The sequence below is a fragment of the Gymnodraco acuticeps genome, unplaced genomic scaffold, assembly GCF_902827175.1.
Source record: "Gymnodraco acuticeps unplaced genomic scaffold, fGymAcu1.1, whole genome shotgun sequence".
Taxonomy (NCBI): domain Eukaryota; kingdom Metazoa; phylum Chordata; class Actinopteri; order Perciformes; family Bathydraconidae; genus Gymnodraco; species Gymnodraco acuticeps.
The window spans coordinates 507548-515328 of record NW_022992037.1 but is presented as its reverse complement, the minus strand read 5'-3'; positions in this window follow the sequence as shown (position 1 = coordinate 515328).

The window sequence follows — 7781 nt, the reverse complement described above, 5'->3', positions numbered from 1 at the left end:
ACATGATGATGACAGGTAGACCCACACAGAAAGAAGTGAAATATGTCATCAGTGTGCTGCACACTAGATAATCATATGTATCTTCCTTTTCATGACCTCCTACTCTATTCTCAGCTGAAAACCTGCTACTGATGTTGCACACCCACATGTCAGCACAGGATAAGGATATTTACTGTTATATAATCCCACAGCAAACACAATATATTTCACTACTTAGAAGACAGACAGGGTTAAATGTTATTGTGCTTAAGCCCCAACACAGTTAGTGTAACTCAATTTGACTTCTATATGATGAATCTAAGGGGATGTGAAATGACAACAGGCTCTACTTTGTGAAGAGGAAGAAGATTCACCTTTTTTTCCTTTCTTCACAGGAGGGTTACAGCAAACAATGTGGGGAATGCTCTGGACACAGTGGTGGGACAGCCCTGGAGGCATGACTGTGTGAGCTTTACCTGAGGGCCTTATTATGATGAGGGGTGAAACCAGCTGTTATCTCCAGACTGCGAGCAGAGTCTAATTGAAAGGTGTCCATCTGTACGGGGCCAGGGGAGCCAGGGGGGCCAACGCGGCCTGGGAGGCAAACCTCAGCGGCCAACACACCTTCATCATTGAGTAAAGTCTCGCAGGTTTCACAGAAAAGACTGGAGGGGGCTTTTCACAGTCTGCTACTTTAAGAACAGTGACGCTTTTAAGCAACACTGACAACCGTCTACAGTGACTTTAAGTTTGGTGAAACAAGGAAGACAAAAAAAGTGATAGTAGGGGGGAGAAAGGGGAAGATAAAGTGAAAAAAGAGAGAGGGGGAGATTTGGGGAAAAGGAGGGAGGTACAAAAGTTGTTGTTGAGAAAGAGTTACGGCGCATGTAACTTACTTGTTGCAGATGCAGCTTCGCAGAGACAATATAGCCACAGGATAAACTTTATATAGAGCAACATCTGTTGGAAAAATGAAAAATATGCATTAGGAAACAATGCATACATGGTCTTTATGTTGTTTCTCACAGTGTTTTAAGTGCATTCATGTTCAATTTTGTTATAATAGATAAGTCTGCTAAAGATGATATCATGCATGGACTTCAGAGGAATTAAATCGTGTAAACACATGTCAAAAATCAATACAATATACAAACATAATAGCAGCCTCAAATCTTTTTTAACAAAATGAATATTCAACCTAGATAACATGATCTAAACTTAAATTGCTGAAGCATTTTTATTGACATAATAATGAATTGATCTCCTCATCAAAAACAGGACACAGACACTTTGAAATGCGATGGAAACAAGGGACATCACATTTATCTGACACATCACATTAGCTGGCATATTGTGTCCATTTGTTCCTATATAAATAAAAATCAAAGCTTCTTGTGGGGTCGAACTACAGAGATGTTGTAGTCAGGAGGACAGACGCAGTGAGACCCCTGTCCTCATTTCAACCCCACTGTATAAACACAAGTGGTGGGTCGCAAAGGGAGCTGCAGACTGTTTTACTCTATAAAAACGAGACACTCAGATCTTATAATGACAGTTGGCCAAGGCAAAAGATCATCATCTCAAATATTTCTGGGTGGGAAAAAGGCAGTGATTGTATAGTCTATCCCAAGTCAACGGACCCATTCTAATGGAAAATAAATTAAATGAGACTTTGAAGAGACAATAACAGAGAGAGAACATCTCTAACGGCATTCTCCCCCTGTTTTAATTAAAATAATACTCATTTACATTTGGAGAATGATGTGCGTAAACTACAGGCAGTGGCAGAAGGGTTTCTTTGAAAACGAAAAAAAAGAGTAATTCAACGAAAGATCATCACTTTTAACACGGGGCTGTAATAGATCGCAAATGTTTAGACCCATCGAGATGATCCCGCAATGACACAAAAGTTTCTTCTTCTATGATATAAAATACAGATTATGTTAACCTGTAGTAAGTTAATTAAAACTTGATATCTGCTCTCTTTTGCTGCCGTTTCTATTTTAGTTTTTTTCTCCACAAAAACAACATGTTACTTTTTCAACTAGCCTGAATAGAATATTATAATAATGATATTCATTATTAACTTTTTTAATTCAGGATCTACTCTTCTAACTGGTAAATTGTCGCCAATCCGCAGGGCTGACTTGTGAACTCCAGTTGCCTCACTCAGTAGCGGGAGACACCGTTTAGGTTATCTGAGGACAACACAGCATCACTGGGTGCGTCCGTGTTAAACAGTGTGTGGAGTGAGAAGTTAACTGTAATATATGTTTGTTTTTTATGTATTTCAATATGTGCTCCATATCAACAAGCAAACAGAATACAAGAGCAAATAATGCATACATTGTCAATTATCTAGTTTAAAGCAAAATTCTCAATTGATTTATTTCAAACTGAAGAATACTTACGGTTAAAGGTGTTTTATTCCATAAAATACACAACTTTCGAAAGATATGTCCTTAAATCCAGTTAGTCCCAGGTGCGTAAAATGTGTCCAAGTATGTCCACTCCAAACCGGCGCAACACTTATCTCCCCGGTGCACCTTTCTGTTCTCCTTGATTCTCCGGAGCTGCAGGTTCCCACTCCGGGATGATCCTGGTTCTGGTCGGAGGGACAGAAACCGTGAAGTCCTGGCAAGAAACAAGTTCAATTTTGCTTAACGCACGCTCTTATTTGGTAAGTGCTGGAGAGGAGGGGCAGAGTGCCCATCTGAAAAGTGAATGAGACACCTTTGAGAGGAGGGGGAACAAACTTAATTTGGCCCCGTGCCTGAGAGGTGCATTGTCATCCAATCAGACTGCTCCGTATCCCGCAAATCGATCATTTGTGCAGGTGACATTACTTTAGAGATATGACATCTTTATTTCAGAATGGTTTACAAATCTGATGTTTTGATGGCATTAAAGTAATTAAATGAAGAATGAATTATGCCAAAATTGAACTTTTATATTCGGGAAGTCACGTTTATATCGCTTTCTTTCTCAACAGCCTTCGATGATTCAATATCAAGTTGATGCCATTACGAGCGCACCAGCAATATCCAAGGGTGCGCAATGGAAACGGGGTGGTGCAGACATGTCTCTGATTGGATTTGAGTCACAGTCTACTGTTTGTTCCAAAAACACATTTCTGTCAATATTATGAAGGAGAAAGTCCCATCAACAACTGTTAGCAACTTAGGACAGTTGTAGGTCTCGTCCACGCACATAAAAAAAACCTACCTGGAGAATAGTTTGCACACGTTTTATTTTAAATGTGTTAGTGTTTTTAAAGTATCATGTTTGGATTCCATTATAAAGTTTGAAGACCATCTAAATACATTTATAATCTCAAATGGAAATGGGTTATCTCAGAATACACGACAACCCAACAGGAGAGTCATCTACTTGCTCACTGTTAACCCTTGTGCTTGTCTTTTCCACACGGGGGAGAGGATGGACCACAGTTTATCAACTCTTGCCTAATAATCACCACGATTGGCTACTGCTGTGTGTGTGTGTGTGTGTGTGTGTGTGTGTGTGTGTGTGTGTGTGTGTGTGTGTGTGTGTGTGTGTGTGTGTGTGTGTGTGTGTGTGTCGTGTGTGTGTGTGTGTGTGTGTGTGTGTCAGGCAAATAAGTGAATAGTCTTATATAGAGTGAGATTAGAGTAACAACCAAATTAAATAATTGTTTGCATCCAATGACAATCCATGTTGGTGTTGCGATGTATGTGACCCCTCTTGACTAAGCCAATGACACTATACTGCATATAACTTAAATTACATTTCAAGTAAACTTTACTTAATTTGAGAGCAAAGCTAGTGTGCAATTGTTCCATTGTTTTACAGCACACAATACAGAATGTGGGTATATGCAAAATATCAGGCCCAGCATTTGTGACTGTTCTCTATCAATGTGATCAGTATCTTCATGTGCTCATGCATTTAAGCTTAGTTAGGCCAATTGTAGGGATGCAGAAAGAAATGTAATATTTGATATAGTAGCCTTTTTATCTTAACAGTTCAACATCATGAATGACTTTGGTAAAAGGTTACATGTATCATGAGTATAGTGTGACATCCTGAAACATAGGCTGCATGTGAATCAAACTGATGGGAAAGTCTGGTTATGACTCAATGAGGGCGGAGTAATTGTTCAAAAATATTGGTGTCCCCTTCTGAAGGCGCTCACACCATGAGAGCTGGAGCAGAGGTGATAAGCGTCTGACACAGAAGATTGCCCTTGTAGCCCGAAGCCCTTTTGAAAAGTCATGAGTGCCTTTTCCATACCTGCGTGCATTGTAATCTTCACAGGGCTCTGCACCACTTACCCACAGTATCTCTCCTCTGCAAGGCTGGACTGGTCTGGACAGCCAGACTCTGAGAACGTGAAATGAGTGCCGGCTGAGACAGAAAGGGAAGGCTGGAGTTAACAGGTTTTAACATTTTAACGAATGACCCATGTCATGTGAACAGCCTGCCTCTTACTGTGGCATTAAGTCTTCATTCGAAAATAACAAATAAGGTGCAGTTCACAAAAAAAACGTGTTTTACTATTTAGACTGTTTTAGTGTGGGAAGCCAAGTGATATAGTTATCTCCTATGTCTCTTTTTTCAAGTAATCATGACCCGTTTTTTCAATATATTCCGGGGTCCTTATTGTGAGCAGTCTCAAACAAGAACTTTTTTCTTTCTACCAAAACAGATCCGCCAACCCTAAGACTACACAGAAGGCGGCGTGCATCCAGGAACATAAGGCTTATGCTTGTGATATAAAAGTGAATGGGCTCCTCTTCTGAGTAGATGCATGCTGAGATACATGCTTTCTTCTATGTTGTTACCCAGTTTGGAGATGTAGTTTGGTAAAAACAAAACAGGTCTTACATGAAAAAATTCACAACAAGGTCTTTGGATTATCCTGAGATGGGATATTATTGTTTAGTTTCTCAAATGTATTCTTTATGCACCACCTACCTAGTTCCATCAGGTTGTGTTATAGTCAAGAGAAGGCAGACATCTCTACAACCAATATCACCGGAATCTCCCAGTGCTTCTCAAAGTGTGGTCCGCGGACCACTGGTGGTCCGTGACCGCCCCCTAGTGGTCCGTGAGTATATTGGTAACATTTCACATTTTAAATAAATAAGTTAATTTAAGTTTTCCGCACTCTCACAGGAATATCTCCGCAATGGAGCAAGCTGAAGTTTCACTTTCGATTGCATGATATAGCCCAGCGCAACATCTTCGTCGCATATGTTGCCACATGTTTGTACCATTTTCAGGCGATTTGTAATCTGTTCTAGAAAAACGATGTGTTTTTGGATATTTGTGGAGTTAGGTGGTCCGCGAGTGTTTTTTTATTGGTTAAGTGGTCCTTGGTATGAAAACGTTTGAGAAACACTGATCTAGATGATAAATAGCACAACAGGTAAGAGGAAAACATATATTGTATTGATTTTAAGATAAAGTGTCCATAATATATCTTCAACACAGCAGTTTGAGACAGGCCTGAACTCCTTGTATGCAGAAGATGGTTTCTGCACAGCAATCAATAACATGCTCTGACAAAGACTGATGCGTTGCCGTCAAAGCTCCAGCAAACAGGTTTCATACTGAGACCAACAACTTGAAAAGGAGCTCAGACTGACCGGAACTCAGTGGAATTTGCCACCTGACCCCAGCATAATTAACAACTACTCAGTTTTAGAGTTATGGGTATCATTTTTCACCTTCTTAACTGACTCATCATTAAGTTAAAAGTTGCAAGTCACTAACTGCCATGTAAAACGTCTCTACTGTATGTGTAACTGTAGAACTCCTGTTGCCTTTCAGTTCCCATAAATCAATGAGTCAAAGAGTGTTTGATCCTGAGGATCCGCTGTGCGGGCCCCAAGATGACCCACATATCACATGACCTATAAAAGTGGTCTACCTCCGGCACCATGCCTCCTCAGACAGCATAAAATGGGCTTAAAATGTCTCCGACCCCGCGGGATCTGTCCTACAGAAACTTTTGAAGGCCAAAGCTTCTCTGATTGTAATGCCTTTTCATTAGTTACATGACCATAGATGTTCTGGGATTCTGTTAAAGGAAATCACCAGATATCTTCATATAAGCAGAAAAGAGAAAATCAGGAATACCTGTCAAGTCAACTGATATGTTTGACAATATGTTTGCCTCTGTATAAATGAAACTAAAACTGAATAAACAGTGTTAAAGATGCACACTTTAAGTATAAAACAATAGCCAAAGTGTGTGTGTGTGTGTGTGTGTGTGTGTGTGTGTGTGTGTGTGTGTGTGTGTGTGTGTGTGTGTGTGTGTGTGTGTGTGTGTGTGTGTGTGTGTGTGTGTGCGCGTGCTCTGTGAGTGAACCCGTTTAGAGCAGAACATGAGGGAAAGTGAAGTTGCCTCATGAACCTTGATCCTTTGGAGCCAAGTGTGGAGGCCCAGACCACCAGAATCGGATCCCTTCAGCTTTACGGAGAGGCCGAGCAAGGTAACCTACAGCACAGGAGCTGATTTTAATCACATTTCTTCAGACCAAAATCAAGTTTTGTTTGCTTTTTTGTGATACCGTCTAAGGAAAAGCTACCATGAAGAAAGATGGATGAAAAAGTAATTATGAATACGGGCCCGGGTCTGACTAATATGAGATTTTTGAAGCAGATGCTAATATGTGGTATTAAGAGTCACAGAGATAACAATTTATATTACAATATTAATTTCTGTCTGCATTTATGGAATTGAGCCCTTAAATATGGTTCTTATAGAATTGTGAAAAAGACTTGAAACATTTAACTCTAATCAAAATTACATGAGCAAGAAGACGAGTGTCCATTTTCGAGAGTAAACCAATAATCATGAGTGAAAACACAAATAATTAGACAAACATTTTAGATATTTAACTTGAATTGGAAAAACAAAAGAGTCAAATACCTAGTTTGAATGTCTCTACTATACTTTCTATTAAGACATGTGCCAACATCAGATGTCATATCATATTGTAATGTAATTGGTGAGGTTACAGTACAGGCTTTTACTATCCCTGTCGTCTGTCTCGTATTTAAGAATTTCCAATTCATATTTCAAAAGAAAATGTTGGACACAACATCTGCACAAACAAGTATGTTAGATATTAGTATTTTAGAGTTGGCAAAGGTACAGTAAACTATGAACTGTGTTTAAGCATAACCAGACAGCAGCAACTGAATGCCACACCGACTCGTTTCCACGACTTCCGAACGACGTAAAAATAATGAAAAGGACAAAAAGGCTGCACACTGCCATTCTGAGGACAACTGCACCAAAACTGTCTGGAGTCCTCTGCACCAGGTGCCAATCAACAGGTAGTTGTCAGTCATGGGGGTGACAGCTGGTGGACTGTCAGTCAGTCTGACGGGCGTTACAAAGACACGATGGTTTGCCTCGCTGTCCCCTAATTGGTGCCTTTAGTGAGAGCCATCAACATGCTTTAGCTTTCTTTTTTTATATGTATCTGGTGCTTAATTGTTCTCCCTCCACACTTCACCTTTACAATGCACACTTTTAGATGTAGGGTTTCACAACTTAACACCTCTAGTCTTTAGTCATGTCAACAAACTCCAGATGCAAAAAAAAAACACCTCCATGTGACACACATCTTTTTAACCTATGTCATAAACATAAACACATTTTTCTGTGAAACTCAAATGCGTTTTATTGATTACAAGTTTTAATTAAATTGTGATTTAACCCCTACCAAAAAAAACACAGCGTCGAATCGCTTGCGAAAACATCAAGTTCTGATGGAGACTGTTTGAGATGCGCAGCAGGCTCAGAC